The sequence below is a fragment of the Haemaphysalis longicornis genome, unplaced genomic scaffold (genome assembly GCF_048455015.1).
Source record: "Haemaphysalis longicornis isolate Haplotype H1 unplaced genomic scaffold, Haemaphysalis longicornis Haplotype H1 scaffold_14, whole genome shotgun sequence".
Lineage (NCBI taxonomy): Eukaryota > Metazoa > Arthropoda > Arachnida > Ixodida > Ixodidae > Haemaphysalis > Haemaphysalis longicornis.
The window spans coordinates 51,486,215-51,510,522 of record NW_027526245.1 but is presented as its reverse complement, the minus strand read 5'-3'; the positions used below and the strand labels follow the sequence as shown (position 1 = coordinate 51,510,522).

The window sequence follows — 24,308 nt, the reverse complement described above, 5'->3', positions numbered from 1 at the left end:
ACGTAGCAATATGGGCTCACTGGTGGTGTTGAGCGCTGCCAGAGCTGCAAATTCCCGCGAAAAGCGAACGAGGCAGGTAGACATCGCGCTTCCTCGGGGAATCAAGCGGCTCGCAGGAGAAGCTATCACGTCACCTTCAAAAATGTTGTCCGATGAAACCGACACGACTTCTTCGCAACCGGGCGGGAGGACGTGGTCAGCATGCAGAGTCAAAAACTGATGCCGCGAGTTCGCAGCAGCTGTAAACTCTGTATCTGTAATTTGAATAGCTGGATGGCGACAGGATATAACGGCGGAAGCTGAGGACAGAAAGTCCCATCCCAAAATCAGTTCATGAGAGCACTGTGATAGGACCGCAAATCGAATGTGATGACGATCTTTCCCGATGAAGACTCGTGCAGTACATTTTGCGACAGGCGGCATAACATGTCAATTTGCATTAAATAACGAAGGGCCAGAGTAAGGGGTCTTCACTTTTCGTAGACGAGCACACAGATTAGAATGCATAACAGAAAGGCTGGCTCCGGTGTCAACTAAGGCTTGCACACAAATTCCTTTCACTTCCACAGATAAAACATTTGACGGGCGCTCTGGAGGAGTTTCAGTCAGTCCAAACGATGCAGTTTTCCCTCCACATACTGCAGCGCCTAGTTTTCCGGTTGGAGGTCAGGGTCACGAGACACGCGGCGAATGGGCGACACAAAACGACGGGGAGGCGTGGGTGAACGACGTCGCGAGTCACGACCACTGCGCCAACGGTCCATTGAATCTTGAGGGGACGGAGAGCGCTGTCCGGGAGAGTAGGCAGGTCTTTGAAGGGTGTAGTTGAAGCGGACGTCATGTTCGTAAGATGCGTAGCCTCTCCGTTCATCTTGCAGACGTCGTCGGCAGAAACGCGCGATATGGCCTCGAATGCCGCAGTAGAAGCAAACCGGGCGTTCGTTGGAACGAGCGGCGAAGCGTGGCCGCCAGTTTGAATAAGTACTCTGCACGGAACGTCGGGGCGGGATGGCTGCTAACTGGCCGAGCATGGTCGGAGATGACGGAAGGTCCACTGGCACAACGGGTGGTCGTTGCAGTGCGTTCGCGTAAGCACCACCGATGGGAGCAACTGGATGACAGTTGCGAGGACTGCCAGTCATTGACGCCAACTCTTCTTTGATGACTTCTCGCAAATCAGTTGCTGGCTGGGAGCAGCGGTCACCGTGAGCACAGGAGTTGAGGGAGCTTTGTTGCTGGAGCTCCTCGCGAATGATGCTGCGTATCAAAGCTCGCAACTCTGGCTCTGGCGGAAGACGAGCGAGTCCCGTAGTCGGCTGTAGGCGGATCGCGTGAAGTTGGTCAAAGCGCTGACACGCGGCCCTGATGTCGTTTACGCTTGATGGATTTTGCAGCGCGAGGGCGTTAAAGACAAAATCAGCGATTCCCTTAAGGACGTGCTTGACTTTGTCGCCTTCCGACATATCTGGGCTAACGCGACGGCAAAGAGCGAGGACATCCTCGATATACGACGCGTACGTTTCATCGGGATGCTGCATGTGGGTTTCAAGTGCCTTCTTTGCTACATCCACGCGAGCGGACGAAACGCCGAAAGCCTTGCGAAGCTCTTCGGTGAATGTAGCCCAATGAGCGAGCCTGTCCTTGTTATTCAAATACCATGTCTCGGCAACTTTGGTCAGGTGGAATCCGACAATGTGAAGCTTAAAGCTGTCGTCCCACCTGTTAAACTGGCTGACCCTGTTGTATTGTTCCAGCCAGTCTTCGACGTCGTCACCACGAAGGCCACGGAAGAACGGGGGTTCGCGCTGGTGGCAGGTCACCAGGAATGGCGGTGAGGCAGAAGCGGGTGCATTCGGGGCGCTCTCTCGCTCCCTCGGAGGGCTTCGCGCCGACAAAAGGCGGCCAGAACAGAGCTCCAGGGGTGTAGCTGGACTAGGTAGAAATCGGGAGAAAGCGCAACCTCCACCACTTGTAAGGAGACATGACGCTTCTCTCAGGAAGGCAGCAGATCGAGCGGTTCCACCTTTACTCGTCGGATCGTGACTCCACAACTCAGACACTCATGATGATGATCATGTACAGATGACGAATATAATGGTTATGTACAGGTGAGAGATTGGCCACAGCGGTGGACGATGAATAGGCATGGTCTACGACAAGTCCATGAGTCTACTAGTACACGAGTAAGCGCTCACAATATATATATATATATATCATCATCATCATCATCGTCACCAGCCTATCTACGCCCACTGCAGGGCAAAGGCCTCCCCCATTATTCTCCAATTGCCTCGGTCCTGTGCCAACTGTGACCAATTTATCCCCGCAAACTTCTTTATCTCATCTGCCCATCTAACTTTCTGCCGCCCCCTGCAACGCTTGCCTTCTCTAGTATATATATATATAGATATATATATAATTATATATATATATATATATATATATATATATATATATATATATATATATATATATATATATATATATATATATATATATATATATATATATATATATATATATATAAATATATATATATATATATATATATATAAACAGAAAGAAATGCCGGCAGTCTACAACGCCAACGAAGGCATAGGGGAATGTTTAGACTATTTTTATTAACGTAAGTGCCGTTAGAATATTTTTAATAATTACTCGAGAAAGAAAGAAAATACCCTCCCAGAGTGGGGACCGAACCCACGCCTTTCGATTAGACCTCGAATGCCTTACAAATTCGCCTATCTGGGCGACTGTGTTCTTCTTCACTTTCTGGGTATTTATATTTACTAGAACTGTATCTGACGCTTGAGGGTGGTAGCCAGCGCCACTCAGACTACACGGAGATAAGGGGACCTTTCTTTTGAACAACCGGGGCGCGACGCGAACTTCTACAGCCTCTCATAAGCGGGTAACTGTCAGGAAACCCTCTTATGCTACTTTGGCATCAAGGGTGCCAGAACCGAGGCCCTCACTAAGCTTTCGCACGATAATAGGGTTTGGAAATGAGGGGCTCGTTACGAAATACAGAAAGAAATGCTGGCAGTCTACAACGCCAAACAAGGCATACGGGAATGGTTAGAATGTTTTTAATGTTAGTGACGTTACATTACTTTTTTATTAATTACGCGAGAACGAAAGAAAAACACGTGCCCAGAGTGGGGACTGAACCCACGCCTTTCGATTAGATCGCGAATGCCTTACCAATTCGGCTATCCGGGCGACTGTGTTCTCCTTCACTTTCTGGGGTATTTACATTAACTACAACTGTATCTGCATCCGCTGAACGTTAACACCCGCTTAGGACAGGCCGTAGACGTTAGCGTCGCGCCCCGGGGGTTGAAAAGAAGGTCCCCTTCTCCCCGTGTATTCTGAGTGGCGCTGGCTACCACCCGCGAGCGTCAGATACAGATGTAGTAAATATAAATACCCCAGAAAGTGAAGGAGAACACAGTCGCCCAGATAGCCGAATTGGTAAGGCATTCGAGATCTAATCGAAAGGCGTGGGTTTGGTCCCCACTCTGGGAGCGTGTACCTCTCACTCGCACCTTCTCACTGCATCTCCAAGACCTCTGTGCAGCAGGTGCGGAGAGGCCCTATGCGTAGTGCACATACTAATTACATGCAAGGCACTTCACACAACACGACAGAAACACTTCAGAGAACTGTACAGACAACATATCCCACTACATCCATCGCTGTTTCTTGGTGACGATGCCAGTGTTTCTGTGATACGTGTGTTTGGGTATTTGTCAGACGTTAAGTTTTTAAACCTCATTTCCAATCACGCATAATCAAATCTGGCCCTATACACCAGCCATCACCATTATCTTTAACTGATTTTACTATGTTCGGTTGACACGTTTTGTTTTACCTACCATTTTGTGGTAACCAGTTCACTTCATTAAATAAACTTTTTTCTGGCGCTCTTTGCCCTTAGTCGGCCTTGCGCCATAAAAACCCAACCATCATCATCAAACCGCATAAATTTCGCATTAGAAAGAAGCGTAATCGTGAACGGAATTTTTTTATTGTCTTTTTTTCTAATTGAAGAATTTCAACGTAATTTTCGCTGTATTCTGTTATCTCCAAAGAAACATCGGTGTTGCAAGTTCTATAGCAGTGTGGTTGGGTACGCAGTTTCCACCTTCGCAAATGCAGATATAATTCTCTGTACACTCCTCTGATCTTGTGCACTGAAAGACAATTGTAGGCATAAAAAGCTCGTACAGATGCATCAGCCGCTTTCCACAAGCATTTCAGAAATACCATACGTTAAACGAAGCATATTTTTCTTTAATGCAACGTCACGTGTTTGGACAAAGAACTTTGTGAACAGTGGCAGAAAAATATGTTTTAGTGAAAGTCGACTGTGGGTTCTAAAAAATATACTGTGACGTACCCAGGGATGACGCCATATTTTCGATGAAATGTTTTATCTGAGCGAAATTGTGAAAAATTCATAAATCAGAAGTCAACAATGTCAAAAATCTGTCAAACAAATGATTACGCACAGATTGAGGGCGATGTGAAGGCGAAGACGTTTGCTGGGCACTCATCTATCTAGAGTGCAAATGTTTACTTGAAGACGAAATTTTATCAATATCCTTTAAAAACAGCCTGGGAAGGCGATTGGAAAACGGCAAACCTTTCCAATCAAAACAAGATTGAAGTAACAGCTTAGAAAACAAGAATGAAGAAAATGTTACACCTAAACACAATATTAACGGTAGTAGCGAGGAGCTGATAGAAAAACGGAAACTATGATATTAAAGGATGATATTAAAGGATAGTTTCGCGGTATACCTCACCTAAACGGTGCACCGCTGCGATAATACAATGAAACGATAGCCCAAGGGAATACGAAGTCGGTTATCTACCATAGTTAGGCTTCAAATGACCTCATGAACGATTGCGGGCAAACGTGCGTTGCGGAGATGCGCAGCTACAACCGTGCTAACAACGTAATAGACAAGTTGCCCAAATGAATACAAAACTCCGTATTTTTTAAACTTTATTCGGTGAAGCTTTTCATAGGGTCGCTTCGGTGTGCTGTGGTCTAAATGCGCACTTAGAAATGTGGGTGATAATCGGCGTCCCGGCGTTTGTGGTCGTAGCATTAGGTATTCATGAGCTCATTGTTTGTTCTATAATGTCGAGGAAGCTGGCTTCCTCCTTCACCCTTTGTAGTTTCTGAGGAACGTTGGCGTGTCGAAATTCGTATTGCACGTGCGGCAACATGGTGTCAATCTTCGCAGTGGGCCTACTACTCTTGAAAAGCTCAAACGGAGACATCTGCGCAGATTCTTAGATAGCTTCATGGTACGCAAGCGTGAAATAAGGAAACATTTCGTCCTACGGTTTGTGCTTAACATCACCATAAACGACGTCATGAAAGTGATAGTTCGAGCTTTTGATTAGTAGATTCGTTCGGGGGAATACCTCATGGTTCTTCAGTGTCCCGTGCTGCTGTAGCGCTAGACTCCATGTATAGGCTACACACTGAAGGGCGGTCCACGATCCGGTGTACGCCTTCAGGAGCAGCAGCACAACCTAGTTGATAAAAACTTTTGCACCCTCTTGTATATTCTCCTTAAGAAGAACAGGTGCCTCGCCGTAGCACGTAACGTAACTTGTGGACACGTCAATACCCTGGTTCTGAGTTCGAACGTAGGAGACCAACCAGACTAGAAGGTTTATTCAGACCTGTTGAAATCCTTTAAACTGTACGACATTAGGTTCCAGAACTCATGCGTGCCTTTTCGACAGACATTTACTCCGCCTGGCAGCAAGGCACCTCCAGTAAAATAAAGGACGTCGTATGTTACGTGTGGCAGCAGTATTTTGTTTGCTCTCCTGTGTGGTTGCTCTCCTAATGTGTCCGGTTGAGCGTTGTCGTTGCACTCTTCCAAACTTGTGTTACGCAGGTCGGTGGGAATAACAATTTGTTCTCATTCACGAGCCAAAGGTTTAATTTACCAGTACGGATGTTTTCAGCCTGAGTGGATTTCAAAGGCACACAGGAGCGACCATAGATGGCTTTGTATTGTGAAAGCAAGCAGAGACTGGCCGCACAGGCTGATGACAGTCGATGGCGATTGAGCTGTGCAACGCTTCAGAACACTCCTAAGCCGGACTTGTACACAATAAGGAGATGGATATCTTGGAGGTACAGGCACAATCATCATAGCCTGTATGAGTCTTTAAAATTGGTGCGCCGACACTGTGAATTATCATTTGCAGGCTGGAATGGATGGCATACCGAGTTTTCAAGATTCCTAGTTTTCAAAATTCCGTAATAGCCCGTTGATTAGTGACACAAATTCTATGGGCTCATTTGATACTTCTTTTAACACAGGGTTGGCGGTATTGTGATCCCCTTTTTGGGAGCCTCTTTCTGTTTCGCTTAAGACCACATTTGAACATCTGTGACTGGCGTCTGCATGAATTTTTGTTTCAGCATGTTTCTTGGCCTAAGCCGGCATAGGCCGGCTTTACAGGCGTTGTTGCAGTCTGCTGGAGGTTTCCTGTTGTGCTTGTATCCCGATGAAATCGGTAGTGACTTTTGTCAAGCACGAGAACCGCTCTAGTACGTGTGGAAAGCGCATGAGGAGCACATATAGTACTCGCCAAGTGAGAAATATTCGCAAGTTCTTCGTGGTCATAGGCATTGAGAGTTTTCCTAACGCTTCAGATTTCCCGGCCCTCCGAGGACGTCCTCGGCGCTGACGATGTGGACCCAAAGTTGAGTTTGGTGTGCGCTTTTTCGTAATCTTAGCGTCGATGTACGCATGGCCTCAATTGGAGACAAACAATTCAAGGTGTTCCGCGAATCTAGTGGCGAATACGAGAAGCTTGCGCAGATATAAGGTACAGGTGTCCCTTTTCAGACCCTCTAGGACTTTTCAGGACTGTTTGAAACTTTAGTGATTGTTTGGACAGCCCAAAGGGTTGGATTCTCACTTTCTGCAGTCTGTCTATGGTTACAAACTCTGTCTCCTCTACGTCTCTTGGTCCAACTCAGTTAGTGAGATACATGGGAGAGACCTCATTGCCGTACCATTTGAGTTGGAGGCTGTAGCATGTTTGTGGATAACGTGCGTGTTTTTTTAGGGATTTTCTTCAGTTCCTGGTAGCCAATAAAAAATCCTGTGCGAAGTATTTTTTTGACAATTTGGACCACGTTAGGGCTTTCTATTTTTGAATCGTAATCCCCAAAAGGCCCTGTACTTGCGGCTCATATGTTTGCATTTGAGTGAGGAAGCCCTGTAATGCTCTAATGGGTAGACCTGGCTTCATCTCCTGTGATAATTTTGTGATCCGCATGGTGCGTTTTTTTGTTTCTAGGAAGTTCATAAAAACACCAGCTGCGGGGCGTATGAAACCTCTTAACATCTACCCCTTTCTTTGCGGTTGTGCAAGTCATATATCAAGTGAATGAAAATTTTGTAGGTGACGTCGGACACGCGTCGTAAGACAGTCCGCGAGAGTGATCACGTCGCGTGGTTCAAACGCAATTGCGCAGATTTAAGATTTATAGTCCCACCCATCAAGAAATATATTCTTCTGGTCGTAAGAATTTTTTTATAAGATTTTCTCCGTAAAAAAGCATTGTAGGTCCCGTCCGAGTTTTGAGCATACTTAAGGTAGTTGTGTCTTTTAGCCAAAAAAGCATTTACAGTAGCCGAGGCTTTTCCCAGTTTGAGGCCAGAAGCCTCAACTACAAATGTCTTGGAACATCGGCTTGGGGATGGGGTTGCCAACTTTGCCATTTCTGAGAGCAGTGCCGTCCGTTACGCAGCCTCCTCTCGACAGAACATTAAGTAGCCTGGTTGTAGAAAGCACGCGTGAAGCGGATGCGGCTTCCCACATTTATTGAGGTCGCGTAGGCCCACCCAGAACGAGCGACCGCCCAGCTGCTGAGTCGTGTTCGAAAACGTGTCTCGTAGAACTTCCCACGTGCCAGCCGGTCCACTGATGATGATAGTGGAGAAAGGATGCGGATGATGATAGTGGCGATGATGTCACTACAGGGCTCCCCCCTAGCGTGTGGCGCGTTAAGATGAAAGATGTAGAGCATGTGTGGCGGAAAGGTAAAACTATGTACAGGTATGTACAATACGGCGAATTTACAGATGTGTCCACATTCGAGTTGAGGCAGTGAGCAGTCCTGGTCCGTTCAGTGAGAGCGCCCGGGTGGCGTCGGCTGGGAGTGGAGCCGAGGACGAGATGATTCTGGGTGCAGCAGTTATGAAGGAAAAACGGCGCGTGCAGCGGCAACTGCGCAGACAAGACGACGCTTGCAGAATGGGCGCTCGTCTTGCAGCCGCTTGCCAGGCAGGCATACTGACGTTCGGCCGCATGCGGGAACAGGCCGGTATTCCCGTCGATGAAATCCTGAACACGGGTTGAGGTGCAGCCTCGTTGCGCGGGCCCGAAGTGAGGCCGTGGCAATACGCCTGCACTGACCTCGGCCAAACGACGGCGTTGTCGAGGTTTGTTTGCACTGCTAAGAGATATTCCGTTGTGATGAGGTAACTGAAGTCGAATAAAATGTACGTTGCTACCGGCCTTCGAGCAACAAAAATATTTTTGCTGTGATATTAGCGCGGTCTCTTTGTGTGGGCTCTTCACTCATTCGAGGTCCTCTAGCCCTCGTATAGTAATCTACAAGCAGTAACTTCTGGAGGTAAAGTTGCACAACACCGAAAAAATGAAAACACTCCAACGACACAAGGCCCCGCTGAAAACCCTGTTTTACGACATGCCCTAAGCCTGTCTATCCCCGCTAACTCTGACGTGACTCGCAAAAACGACGAGAGCAACAAGGCGCGAAGCGTAAACGACATGACCGAGCCTACCGCTGAGAAGGCGACGACAACGGCGACGCATAGTGCACAACCGTGGACACGCGCAAGCCAAGATACGGCGACCCAACGCACCGGGAACATGAGAAAGGCAGCGTCCGACATGCAGCTTTCCATTGACGGCTTTCATATAGTTGCCCCCAGAGACACAGGGGCCGACTAACCAGCAATGCGTGGGTTGTTTACGTCTAATCTGAAGAAAGTTACAACCGGATGGGGTGGTCAGCACAGACGAACAGGAGGCCACCTCGCAGCGCCAAGTGGAAGCCACAATTCTTCGCCCGAGTCTTCACTTTTCTTCAGGAGGCCCTTCACTATCTGTAAACCTTTCTCTGCCTTTCTCGACAGTGACCAAGGGGCTTACCCAGTCCGTGGGCTCGTTTTCTTTGGCGATGATATTCTCGCGCTCCAGTCTTTGCAGCTCGTCCTGAAGAGGCTCCCGCAGGGACAGGGGGACACGCCGCGCTGGTTGCACCACAGGAACAGCTGTTGGTTGCAAGACAATGCTGTACGGTTGCTTAAGGCATCCTAAACCTTGAAAGAGGTGCTTGAAATTATTACCGGCACATACTCTGAACCACCTATACTGGCCACTGTGCGGAGAAAAAGGCCCAGGGCTTCACTCGCATCCAGTCCGAGTATGGCTTGACGACCATTTTTGACGACAAAGAAACGTCACTTTGTGCGACGTTGCTCCGAAGTGCGCTATGACGGCTCCGTTGTAGGCCCGTAGCACCGAGCTGGTAGCCGTGAGTTGCTCGGCAGCACGCAGTTTCTTGTAAACTTAAAATGGGAGAAGGCTGGCCTGTGACCCGGTGTTCACTTTGAGAGAGACCTTTTTGCCCGCAACCTCAGCTTCAACCATCCAGTCTTTGCTTCCTCCCTTCCCAACGCCGACCTCAAGGATGGCGAAGTTATCATCAAAGTCGTCTTTGCTGACATCGGCAATTTTAGATGTTCCTGGACAGCACACTGCAAAATGGTGAAGCAAGGGGCACACGTTGCATTGCTTTCCGTATGCCGGGCACTGCCGCGGTCTGAGGCGCCGGTCGCACTTTTTGCAGCGGTACTGAGTGTTGCTATCCCGGGAATTTTTGCTTTTTGGCACAGATGCGAGCCCTGCAATAGTATCGATATTGCTGTGCGTAGCGCCCCAGACCTCGTTTCTTAGCGTCACAGATTCGGCTACCTTGCAAAATTATTTTGCCTTCCCTAACGTTAACTGCTGTTCACGAAGCATTTTTTCGCGCAACTTCGGGTTATTCGTGCCAACACTATTTGGTCCCGGATCATAGAATCACTCTGGTCGTCCCCAAAAGTTCACTGCCCAGCTTGCTTGTTGAGGTCTCGAACAAATTTTTCAAACGGTTCGCCGCCTGCTTGCCTGCTCGAGCGGAACACATATCGTTCATGCACTTCGTTTCACACCTCGGAACAGTAGGACTCGAACTTGCTAACAACGGTTGCGTAGTGTTCCTTGCATTCTTGTGCTTCAAACGTGAAGGTGTTGAACACATTCAAGGCGTCGTCACCCGCCACGCTCAGGAGAAGCGCCGCTTTTGCCGCTTCAATGCGAGGTTGCTCTTTCGTTGTGGTCGCCGCGTTTCCATTGCGCGGAGAGGTTGCCGGCCAGTTGCAAGGGTGGCGGAGCCTTCAGTAGTTCCATCGTTGTCGTTGCCCCGATCCCACTTCTGACACCATGTATTGTTAGCGACGTGCGGCTCGTAAAGCATCGAGACAACTACATGATGGCAGGAACAACACTGGAAGGAGGGTTTATTGGCATGTCGTTATATAGGCAAGAGCGTGATAACCAAGAGCACTATGCGTGTCGCGCTATCGTGATAAAGTTTAGGCACACAGCGCATGCCCGATTCAACCAGTGGCAGTGACGCTCACATCGAAGAGACGCTGCAGCTAGGAGCAGAAACTGTGAGTACAGTCGCACGCACAATCGGTCTATCATGTTCACCGCACAAATCAGAACTTCTTATTCTACATCCCACCCGTTCACGCCCACCCACTGCTCCCCCCATCACCGTCTGGATTGACAACACACGAGTGCCTATCGTCGCCTCCATACGTATACTTGCCATCACTATACAAGCTAACCGCGGCAATACGCTCACCTTTCAACGACTAAGCTCACACACACTTCAGACTATCGGACTCCTCAGACGTATTACATCTCGGCACCACGGCCTCACGGAGCCCGAGCGACTTAGGCTGCTCCATGCTTTCGTAATTAGCAGGTTCACGTACCACCTCCCATACTGCAGGCTCACCTTAAGAAAGCCAAATCTGACTGCCTACTCCGCAAAGTCTATAGGGCTGCTCTTTTGCTTCCAACAAATGCTCCCACCGACCGCCTCCTTCAGCTTGGCGTACATAAAACCACGTCTGAACTCATGGAGGCCCACCGCACGGCCCAAATTCACAGACTGGCCCGCACCCACTCTGTGCGGTCTATACTGGCTCGACTTTCCATCTCAACCCCTATCCTTCCCCCATCCTCCATCCCCATTCCCCAAAAATTTCGCCAACTCATAAGAATTAAACCACTACCTCGCAACTGTCACGCCACATTGCATGCGACCAGACGTGCTGCACGCGCAGCAAACCTGCAACGCCTGCACCCCCCTCACCTCATACCATCTATGTAGAGGCTGCTAGCTACCCCTCCGGAGCTGCATTCCCTATAGCAGCGCTTCCGAGTATAGCACACCTCAAGACTCCCTCACTGTCCTCACGAGTTCAGCCACAGCAGCGGAGGAGGCCGCCATATCCCTCGCCCTAGCCCAAGACCACTGTCCAGACACCATCCTTTCAGATTCACAATCCGCGATCAGAAATTTCCAAGCTGGCCGGATATCCAAAATTGCCCTCCAAATGCTACCCCGAAAACCAACTCCCCACCCCGTGGCCTTGTTTGTGGGTCCCCGCCCATACGGGAATAGGTGCCAACGAGGCGGCCAACCGAGAAGCTCGAGCTATGACTACCCGAGCAGGCCCTTCGTTGGAGACCAACCACGGCCATCCCAGCTCCTGGGACATCCTCATCTCGTACCAGGAGATCACACAACATTACCGCCTCCTCCACCACCACTATCCCCCCACCCGCACCCCGGCCTCACACAGGAGGCCAGAACTTGGCGCCTCCTCCAAATGCACTCCTTCCCCTGCAGAGCCTCCCTCTCCCACTCACACCCTTCCCTGTTTCCCTCACAACTCTGCCCACTCTGCGGCGCCCGGGACTCTCAACTACACTCTCTCTGTGACTGCCCGCGTTTCCCTTTTCTCCCTTTCCCCACACCCACCCACTGGGAGCAGGCCCTGCGGAGCTCGACCCTGGAGACCCAGAACAGCCTCGTATCCAGGGTTCAACAGGTCGCGGGGACCCTCTGGGCCCCCGCCACCTCCACCTCTGACCCAGCCGTAAAATAAAGTGGTTTTCTCTCTCTTTCTGTATACTAGCCAATTTGAAGGATCGCTCTGACCGTTTTGGGTGGTGGAGCTTGCGTCTTCAGGAGTTCGACGTTGCAATGGCCTATAAATCCGGCAGGAAACACTCCGACGCCGGCAGCCGTCGAACTAGCACCTCAAGACCCCGAAGAAGACAGATTCTTCGGTGTTGTGACGGGGAGCGACCTAGCCGCGTAACTGTCCAGAGTACGCATGATCCCGAGTGAGTTCTTCTGAATCCCTAATGAGTTATGAGTTCATTCTGAGTTTTTGGTACATTTGAGTTTCAGTTCATTTGGCGTTTGACTCCTTTTGTGTTCTGAATTCATTTATTTTCAGTCGTATTGAGTTCTTAGTTCATTTTGTGTTTTGAATTCATTTTGGATTCTGGTTCTGAGCTCGAGGGAGTTATGAGTTTCTCGCTTGCGGAGAGTTTGAGTACATGAATGTCTCAGCAAGGTACTGCTTAAGCATGAGTGAGGGGGTATTCCAAAAGTGAAGCTGTGGGTGAGTCGAGAAGGTCTAACTTTACCGAGGTATGCTAATTATAATAGTAATTATATAGAGCATTATTTGCATATTGCACTGAGGTTGTGTAATGTATTTACCATAAGTTTATTTTGCGTTTCTAGCAAGATATGATTGTGCTAGGGCAAAGAAACCGTCTGTAGTTAGTTACCTGGGTTACTTCACTTGCGTGACGGTTGCGCAAACGTTCGCGTCAGCTGGGAGGCAGCTACGGTTGCATGTTTAGTTGCATTTCGTCACTTTTCGCTCCGAAGTAAGGTTACGTACAGGTACGGCAGCAATCGTGATCCGCGTGATTGGTTTGCGGGGGGGGGGGGGTCTTATCGTCAAAAGTTGCTTGTACAATTTTTGTGACCGTCAGCTCTAATTTTTCAGCGGCTGTGCGAGTGGCTGATAATTGACTCGGGAGGTCATAAAAAGTATTATACTTCCTTTTTGTCCTGGTGTATCCTATGCGAAGGTGGGAGAAGTTGGTGGGAAATCACATGTTGGCGGGTGCTTGCTCGCCCGCGTCTGGTAATGCTTAATGATATACTAGGGGTAAAAAAAGATGGGAGAGCCAGGAGAAGGAGGGGCGGCGACAGCCTCCTCCGCTGTTTCAATGAGGTGCTCACTGTAACATCCGGGTGACGCCCATTTAGATAGAATAATGACGCCATCATGAGATAGTAATGGCGAGTAAGTGATTGGATGAAATTCAAATTGATGCCGAAGAAATAAAAGGTATCAAATTAATGTCCCGACTAAGAGAATCACGCGGCATAAATTGAAAAATTTTACTTTCTTTGTATAGTCATAAGATGGTAAAACTGAGTCACACATTAGGTTAAAATTCAAAATGATGCCCCAAGGTTGTGGGGGGAATAAATTGAAAGGTCTAGATTAGGGGAATCACGTGGGACAAAATCGTGTTATGGTTATATCAAGACCTAGTAATGTCCAGTCACAGAATCAGTAAAAAAATTGATCACGCTAAGCGTGTGGTGTGTCAAATTAAAGTTCGTTAAAGGAATCACTCGGAGAAAAGCCAAAACGCATCTTTACGATCAGCCACCTACTGGGTTCAAATTCTACATGACGCGACGATGGCGTTCGGGGCACCAAATTGATAGTTGCGATAATAGAAATCTCCTGAAAAAAATGCATGTATATATCATGAGAGAGCCATGGTATTCATTGAATGGGTTAACATTCAAATTGATGGCACTAGGATGTGTTGGGTATAAAATTGATGGTCTGGATGAGGGAAATCACGTCGAACAAATGCAAAAATGCTTCTTAGTTATATCCTTGAGATATTCAGGCAGAGTCATAGTTTGGATAAATTTGAAATTGATGCCACAAGAGCGCCTGCGTGTGTAATTAGAAGTCTTGATGAGGTGAAAAACCTAGAAAAAATTCAAAATGCTTCCTGGCTAAATTCACGACATAGTCGTTGCCAGTCTCATATTGGGTTGACATTTTAAGTGACCCTAGTAGCTAGTGTAGGGTATCAAATTAGAGGCTGATGAGGGGAATCACCTGCGACAAATAAAAAAAAATTTCGTGGTTGTAATCCTTAAATACTCAAGGCAATTCATACTTTGTGTTAAAATTCAACGTTCAAAATTCAAAGCTGGAGGCCGACCTCATCTATCGTCGCTGCCACTTCAAGAGGTCCGGTTTGCGGTGGTTCTCCATCGGCGCACCCCGCACCCGAGCCGGCCTCCGCCCATCGGACATCGAAGAATACCTTTCTATCACCGGCCGTGGACCACATCTTTTCAACCGTTCACCGTCGCCGTACCCAGCACCTCTACCATATGTCACGAAGCCAATGACGACGCAGTTGCCTTCAAGAAAAGCAAGTTTATTGGAGTGAACTTGTGCTCCCCTAACAACCCAAAAAATCCACAGGTAGCGAAGCAGCAGTCAACAAAGTGACTTGCGCAAGCGAGCGTCGGTGAGTGGAAAACCACGGCGTCTGCTCTGCAGGCTTTTATCTTTCGGCGCGAGTGTTTCTAGAACCCTCAATTTACATCTATAACATTGTAGATCAAAGGAGGTTATTCAAGGCCAGTGACGTTAGGCGAAACGCTGTCATCCGAATGAGATAACCCGTGCGGCATAGAAATAAAGAATGGAACATGCGCTTGGCTTAGGACACAGATAAAACAGCCGGGCGCAGCCCGGCAGTAAAAACAAACCGTAAATACCCGAATCCAACACATGGTGGGCTGCAATATTATCAGATGGCAGGTGGAACGGGAGGTGTTTGGATGGCTCTGGGCAGCACCAAGAACTCTTCAAGAGATATGTACTGGGCATTCTTTTCTTTCCCAACTACACCTTGCAACAATTAAAACCATGACTATGATGTACATAACTGCAAGCAAAGCGTAAGTTTATTTTATTTTTTCCAGCCTGCCTGCATGTCCTAGGGCTAACTTGAATACCTGAACACATCAGCCTGATGGAGCAGAAAATGCATGCAAGTTAGCACAATTGCTACTCGTACACCGGAACTCATACGCCCATACACCACAGCTCTTTTTGCAAAGCTTTTTAGAGCGAGAGTGGCGATCAGCCGCAAATTTGGAAAATTCTGCGCAATTTTAGAGTACTTTCTGGAGCTTGTATATTTCTTAAACTTTTAGGTTTTTTGTCACCAATAAATCAAATTTACACTATTTTAACGAAACAATTTCTTAGCTTTAAAATTATTCATTCTTGTGGAGCTAGAGGACATTGCATGGTTGATGCAGTGTGGTATTTGCAAAGAAATGTTTTGCCCGAACAATAAGTCAATTGGATATCGTTATCCGTACCAGGTTAGGATGTGGCAGTGGGTAGGATGTCATCGCCCCATGACTACAAAATACAAGAGAAAACAAGTATAAAAACAAGAGTGTGGTTCTTCAATTTATATATCCCAAAAATTCAACTTTATAAAAATACCCGAATCGAGAACGAGAACGACAACCACGCCTGTCGTGTGCATTCTCGCGCGCTTGATTTCCTTCTAACGTCGTAATTTTACGCCACAGTTTCTGAATCTTCGATTCGCTGGGCCATCTAAACATTTTACGTAGTTCTGGGAAAACGTGCAGTGAAATCCCGATCGTACGACTTTCAAGGGATCAGGAGAAAGCGTCGTATGACCGGGGTGTCATTGGCCGGGATGCGGGTAAATACCGGCCTAGTAGATGGTCTCACGCCATATGTTATCTAAGAACTTGATTTAAAATGCTTTATTCAGTGCATTCTCGCGTGATTTGCGAACGTTTATCTGAAATAGCAAGCTAAAAATAAGAAACCCATATGTTGCGCCCCTTCCTCTATACGGCATCCGAGCTAGCCCGCCAGCCAAGCGCCGCCCGCTACGCGACACCCGTGCGATGCGGCGCTATTTATCGCCCTCCGGGACCGCGCCTTGCGGGAGCGAGATAAGGCCGATGTGGTTGAACAAATTGAAAGGGGAACAGCGAGTGTGCAACTGCAAGGGTAAGCGTAACGAACGATAGTGCAAGGCGGAGATAAAAAAACGAAAACGGAATACCCGTACAGGGTCGAGACACCCTTTGAAAAGTCCTGTGGCGTCGCTATTGGGTCAAAGTGCTGAACACAGAGGTGTTTTCGTTTCCCACAAGACTCAGCAACGGGAAATAGATAAAAATTTAAACTTCGCGAGTAATCGTGTTGCGGCGAAAATTATAACGCGGTCTCACTTCAGTGAGTTGCTGCGGTGGCCAGCGAGCGACCGAAAATGGCGGTACCAACGTACATGCGTCTCCACCATTGCAGCCTGTGTGCGGAAATGTACGCACCCTAGCAAAGAAAGAAGCGAAGTGGCAATGCCGCTTTGAAAAACGCTCATAAGCAGAGGGCAGACAGAGGTGAAGAGAGCGTTTTGAAAGAAAAACTCTTGCATCCAGAGGGCGAGGAAAGCGGGTGTTCCGTCATCGCCATGTGGATGCGCTGTAATCGTCGTAGTGTGCCCGCATTGGTCAGCGGCTCGATGGGAGCTTCAAAGTCGCGGTCCGGCAGTCACCTGAACCTTGTACTTTAACTTCTCGCGGTTTGCGCATTAGCGTACTGCTGCCGCATGGGGCCGTCGACAGTTAACTCCCGCTAACGAGTACCTGACTGCTTGCTTGCGTCTATTCAGCAACCCGTGGTGATGCGTCACACGACACGGGTCATGGTAGGTCCGGGATACGTACCAGCAGGGTTTCACTGTACTCACAGATGCCAGATCAACTTTAAGTACCCAAAGTTTAAATCAACGACACAGTCTGCACCGGCAAGAGGATGCTTTGAGAGTAATGCAGCCTTCCTCTTTGGTACGCGCAGTTATTTATTAGCGGAACCGTAATTGGGGCTACTGAGCACACATAAGTACGTCCATTGCTGGACTGTTTCATTGCTCACCATGCGAAATTATGCGGGAATGAAAAAGAGAAATACAAAGAAAAAGAGCGATGCGCAATAGTCTACTAATAATTTCTCTCAGTAAATGGAAAAATAGAGAGAACTTGACCCTGATACCTGATTGACACCTTATTCACACAAGAAATAACGGAGTATACAAACAGTAAAAGAGCCGTAGAGTGACGAGTCGGTGGCTCCGCATCTTGAGCCTTCCAGAATTTTCAGAAACATTTCCCCAATCTCCATGTCCATCCTGCTCCGGTGGCTGTTCACCCGCATTTTTTTCGGTGACTACACGGGCTTTTTTTTCAAACATTGCTAGCCACACGGTGTCGGCCAAGCCATATTTCAAAGGGGGTCAATCAATTCCTCAAGCACGATTGATTCCTCTGAAGCACCAGATGAGGGTTTTAAAATATTCACATCCTTCAAGTCTCAACTCGCCAAGGGTTTGCATTAGCTACACCCGAATCCTTTCATGGAAACCAATAATTGTACACTTCCCCGCTGACCTTACGACACAACTCAAACTTTTTACTCCTGACGTGACTGGACATAATACCCTCACGGTCCTGTCATTCATTGGTTGAATTTGTTCCCTCAAAGCCTTCCCTTTAACACCACAATTTCTTGTGTTACCATTCCAGCATCTGCGATGAACTTCCCGAAGGTAACTACTCCTAACTAGTGCTGATAAGCGGGATGCCCTTTTTTTTGCCCCCCCGCTAGGTGGCGACTAGTATGGATGACACTGACCTTGGCTCGGTGTTTTTGCCGCAATACGTGCGGTTCAACCACCCCCAGTGACCTACGAGTTACACCTTCGCGCATGTAAAGTGTTCCGCTACACCACGGTGGAAGTCCCACCTCGAACAGTCCTCCCGAGAACCTTCTGTGAGTCACGAAGACTCCTTGGTGAGCTAAGCCTACCCAGCGACACGTCATCGCTGCCGCCGCCGCTGCTGCGGCCCGCGATGCTGGGCCGCCAGCAGGGACCTCAGAAAGACCCCGCTGCCACGACGTCGCTTCAGAAGAAGAAACTTTCGGCTGAACAGCGCATCGCCGAGGTGCAAACTGGCTCATCAGCACGACCACTAGACTTGACCGGACGGCCCCCAGTCCCACCCGACCAAGACAGCCAGATGGACCATGATCAACGCGTTGAAGACAGCGGGGACAGTGATCCCGGACCTGTCTGGCAACGCATCCAGACGAGTGCCACCGCAACTATAACCAAGACAGACCGCGTAAGTCGGCCCCGTTTACTACTCACGCTCAGACCACTGACGAAAATTAGTATCAGAGACATGCTAAAGGTTATTTTGCACACCTGATCGGCATTACAGCCCCTCAGACCTACCTCTCTGAAATCACATCTCACAAATACGATGTCGCCGGCAATTGTATACGCATTACAGTGTACGATAAGAAGCACGCCCAGCGTATCGTTCAGACCACAAGTATACAAAGTCGTCACAAAGGCAAAATCATCGCTATCCCCGTCGAGGTCAAGAAATCGTATCACCGCCCGAACACGACCACGCTGAGTCATCGAAGTCGAAGCGAATGAGTGTAATGAAGACATCCTGAGGTGGCTTCGATGTGAGCAAGCTAAGGTGCTTAGCGCACAAAACAATAGGCAAGACCAATAGAGCAGTCGTCACTTTTGACTCTCCAACCCTCCCTAAAGCTGTGAAGTACTATATCGCAATTGTCAAGGTTTGCCTACTCCTCGAAGCGTATGGTATGTTACAATTGCCACCAGATCGGGCACATGGCGAAACACTGCCCCACCCTAGCGTCAGCCACAGATGTGGCAGGGATCATGATGGAGACCAGGAATGTGCCCCCACCGTTTACTGCGCTGCATGCAAAGACGTCGGTCACATAGGAGTCAGGTCGAAATGCCCAAGCCGTATCCCAACTCCTTCGAACACACCAGGTAACGACGCAGCCCGTTGCATTTCATGGGCAAACAGAGTGGCACAGTCCAGCAGCACTACGGCCTCTGATAGAGAGCTCCCCGTAGCCTCGAAGCAAGATCACCAATCCTCGTCTTTAACTGCGTCAGTCAGCGCAGAAATCCTTGCTCAACTTGCCTCTTTACGCAATAAACTCCAACAACTCAGGAAAAAGAATCAAGAAATCAAAAAGGCCCTTCCCAAAAAGAAAAAACCAGCACCTCCGCCCAAGCCATAATCCACACCTCTCAAAATTTCTTCAAGACGCAGACGGAGCTCCACCTTTAAGCGCACGCCAACATCTTAGTCCAGAATTGACCCTGAACTCAAGGAATTGCTCAACAGTATCCGATCGGACATTCAGAAAGAACGGGCTGCTCGACAAAAAGACAGTAGAAAAATTCGTAGCCTTCTAGAATCTCATGTAACGAAAACAACGGCAATGATAGAGACCATAACAAGTCACCTACCGCAACAAGACCCCAAAGAGGAACCACCTCGCAAAATTCCACCACGTACAAGTGCGCAAGGTCAGTAGTTGCTGCACACATATTATTAGAATGGAACTGTCGGAGGTTTTGGCAAAATTCACCAACACTACTGCAGAAGATTCAACAACTTAAACCGCTGTTTATTCTCCTCCAAGAACCCCGAAGCATTCCTAAGGTCAATGAATATGTTACGTATTCGGACCCTGTAATAACATGCAAGCTAACAAGCCCCCGAAACTCTGCCCCTCAAGCACCAGGGTACTCCCTGACACTGGTTCGACAAGAAATTGCAAGTCATCAGATCAAACTCCCTGGACTTACATCGCAACAGCACGAAACAGTAGTAATCCGTGGCAGACTTCCTAATGGCAAAACAGGTCCTGTCGCCTCATCTTACTACAAGCCGATCACTGGATCTGCTCGACACACCTCTTTCAATGGATCACAGAACTCATGCACAAATATGCTGCCACGCAGACAATAATTGGTGGAGATGTTAACGCCGAAAACCCAATGTGGGGCTACGCAGCTTCAGATAGAGGAAAACTTTTAGGAGGTGAAAATCTTATGCTGTTAAACCACCCCTTCGAAGCAACGAGAATAGGTTTGCAAGCTTCCCAGAAAGACACCTCTCCAGACCTCTGCTTTGCGTCACCGGGGCTAGTAACTACGTGGAAAACATTCGAGAACGCTTGGGACAGTGATCACTTTCCAATATCAATTTCCCTTCGTGGTAAGCGGATCCGGACGACAAAAATTTGGAACTGACGAACTGGACATCATTTCGTGAATCATCAGACCCAACGAATCATCACACCCAGAAACAGACTTTCATACTTTCATACAGCGTATTCAGAATGCTGCCCAAACCTCTAAAGAGTCCATAACTTGCTCTGAGGACACACCGACGGCCACCTATCAAACTTGTGGAACCGAACTAAACACCTAACTCGTAAATACAGACGACTAGGGAAACGCCACGTCGACCTAGTGAAACTAATGCACCAATAAAAACTGATTCAAGAATATCAGAAACAATTGGCTAATGAGCACTGGCAAGAGCTATGCTCAACTTTAGGCAAAGAGCGCAAACTCTCGAAGCTTTCGAGATTCTACAGAGTCATGGCAGGAAAGGGCAAACAATGTCCTCCCCTCTTCGCGACGCTCACGCTCCACAACACCCCGGAGGTAGTGGAGCGGGAGATTATAGCAACGCTTTTCCCTTAAGCAAGTACGCAACCCCACATGTACCTACCTATCATCGAACTAGACTCGGACGACTCAGCTTTAGACACCCCTTTTACGATGGCAGAACTTCTCACCGCCACCCGACAAAGCAAGGTGAAATCATCCCCAGGACATGATTGAGTCACGTGGCAACACATCCGTACCCTCGACGAGCCTGGGCTAGTACAACTTCTTGGCCTTAGAAATCATTCCTGGAACACGGGAGAAATTCCTGACACCCTGAAGCTTTCCCTGGTTAACCGCATTCCAAAGCCTGGAAAAGACCCTTCTGGCATCTCCTACCTTAGACCCATATCTCTTACACCCACGTTAGGCTAACTGAACGCCTGATTAACGACCGGCTACAATACCATTTGGAATATGTAAACCCATGGTTTCACCCGTCCCAAACTGGCTTTCGTCCATACCTAAGGACACATGATTGCCTCTGGCTCGTACGACGGGTAAACAACAGATCCCCGTACGACCGTGGACTTCCCGACTACGTCCTTACTGTAGACCTTCCGAAAGCCTTCCACAGCGTAGATCAAACGACGATTTTGACTGAACTGGCCCAAGCCTTTCCCAGCAAAAAAGCACAAGTTTGGGTTCGTAACTTTCTCCACAACCGGCCCATTCAACTCAGCAGCACGCTCCCTGGATTGACACTCAATGCCTACTGCAACGACAAAGGTGTTCCACAGGGATCTATACTCGGACCAGTGCTCTTCAACATCGTCATTGCAAAGTTAGACAAAACTCTATAAGAAGAAACGTCAGCCCGTTTCGCAATATACGCTGACGATATTACGATATAGACGGAAGGTAGAGACTACTCGTCAACATCAGATATGCTGGTTGAACTGCCGGCGGCGGTGAACAGCCTCGAAGCATGCATACCGAAACTTGGCCTAGAACTCGCCCCAGAAAAGACATAACTTCTAACGGTATCAAGCGATACCAAAACGCACCCCATGGACCCTGCTCTGCTGTACATTGGAGACACAACTATCCAAGCGACACGTGGCCACGTACGCCTCTTGGTCTCCCACTTGGCAGTAACAATAGTGCTAAGATATGGTTAAAAGAACTACGAGAGAAATGGAAACCAATGCTCAAATTAATCGCGAGGCTGTCTAACAAATATGGTGGTGCAAGTCAACAGGCATGCCTCTCCATGGCCCGGACAGTTGCAATCGGCACTCTACAGCAGATCCGAGGAAGTATTAATTAACAAGCTGTGCACGGATGCCGCCTACACTCCTCACATAACACAGAAATGGACAAGATTCCGCAACACGCACTCACGATGCCCCTACTGCAACACTGATGTCAAATCAGATCTCCACCACCTAGTGTGGACGTGCCCACACTTTGCCAAACATCGCCCAGAGTGTTTAACAAACATTATTCCCTACACCCTACCACATGAAGCACATACTGGATTAGACACATCTGTAGAAACTTTATAGGTGTCATCATTGCTGCGGCGATGTGATCACCACCATCAGTGCCCAAAGTCGCGTGGCAGCTTTCATTCGAGCTGCTTTGTCTTCTTCAGCCGCCATCTTCTAAATAGAAGTACCACCGCATCACCGAGACGTCTCGGCTCTCGGTCCTCTTATTTATCATTTTGGTGCCGATAAACCCGGGAAGAAGGCCCAGTAAGATTCGGATTCATCCAAACTTTGGCCTACGAGAAGGAGGACCCCTCGATGCCGACGACGGGCCGTTTGATGGACATATCGACGATGGTGCTACCCATGGCTGACCGACGTGATGGGCAGACAAGACAACGAGGCACACTCCCCTCCGAGGATTTTTTTGCGGTATGTGCAGAAAGCGATTCTGCAAAAGGTGAGGGGAGTGCCGCAGCTCATCGCGCAATGAAAAACAGACTATTTTTGGTGTACGAACAGGGTGTTCCTCAATTTAAGATGCGCCTGCACGAACTGAAGATGACAAGAGAAAGGATGCGGTCAATTGCTCGTGAACTACGCACAAACGCAGAAGCCGCATTAGGGCTGATTGTAATGACGAGTGATGTTTGCGAGCTGTTGACGAGCTTTCTGCGCCATCTGCGGAAAATTGAAGTTGAACTGAGACGGTTGAATGAGGAAATCAAACCGCTTATTCACATCGACCACCTGGATGAGGAATTTGCAAGCAACGCAGAGTACGATGACGATATTACTCACGTTATGATCCGCATATACTATCGATTGAAAACCCAAAACTACAACACCACATGAGATTGCAAGACCCTCGAGAAATTGAATTCATCTAGAAGTTTCGGAGAGTTTTTGACGGTTACAGAGCAATGCTACGACCCACGTGATTTCATAACTTCGGATGAAGAAGCCGTCTTGACAGAAGCGTCGCTTGCATCAGATTTCTTACCGCAAGCAGAACAGGAGAATGCGACTCCCTCATTGGCTGCGCTTGATTTTCAAAATGAAGATGCCTTACTCTCGTCTGTTTTTCAAAAATTCGTCTACACTACCTCGAGCGAGACAGTTTGCTCATTAAGTTCCCTAACACCAGCACAGGCTACGTACGACGAACGTATCGAGCGGGAGACAACGAATGTATTACCTGGAGCATATCAAGGGCAAGACAAGACACGAAAATGAAAAGCGATGCACGACACTGAGGAGCGGGATGCTGCCGTTTTCGAGAAATATCCCAAGAGGACTGCTGCCGAACCTACCAGGCAACCCGACGTAAGAAAGAAAGTTCGCGGAAAGCATGCTTTAAAGAAACAGGAAATATCTGATAACTGCAACAGAATTGTCAGTGTGCAGAGCTCCAGAAAGAAGCAGAAGTCCCAGGGAAACTTTTTTTCGGATCTCGAAATGTGCATTTCAAGAAATAACATCTGTGTACAAAAGCGTCGAAGAAGGCTTGCGAATTTCTACCTGGCTGCTTCGACTGCGCCGATATTCCCAGCGAGGATTCAAAAGAGGGCTCCTGTAGCAGTTTCCCCTTCTGACTGCCTACCGGATCGGACCGGAACGAACTTATGTTAGTTTATGGAAGCGTAGTGACCACGGTTCGTTGTGGGCGGGGAAGATGTAGAAGCTTTATAGGTGTCGTCATTGCTGCACCGATGTAATCACCATCATCGGTGCCCAAAGTCGCGTGGCAGCTTTCATTCCAGTTGCTTTGTCTTCATCAGCCGTCATCGTGTAAATAGAAGCACCACCGCATCACCGGGACGTCTCGGCCCTTGGTCCTCTTATTTATCAACATCCTCATTCCGAAAAATTGCCGCTTTTGCAGTTAAGAGTGGTCTGGCGCGAGTAGTCTAACTGGGGCCGACCCAGGTGAAGACTTGCAGCCCCCCTCGACGGATCCTCTCT

At 48.4% G+C, this 24,308-nt stretch overlaps 1 long non-coding RNA gene across 1 annotated transcript in view; it reads right to left on the bottom strand.

The window, feature by feature from the left end:
• Nucleotides 1-4,011: 4,011 nt before the first annotated feature.
• Nucleotides 4,012-24,308, bottom strand: part of LOC144165091 (uncharacterized) — a 45,709-nt gene continuing 25,412 nt past the window's right edge. The window contains exon 3 of the long non-coding RNA XR_013321354.1: nt 4,012-4,196. This is a non-coding gene — a long non-coding RNA (uncharacterized LOC144165091). The remainder of the gene's footprint in view (nt 4,197-24,308) is intronic.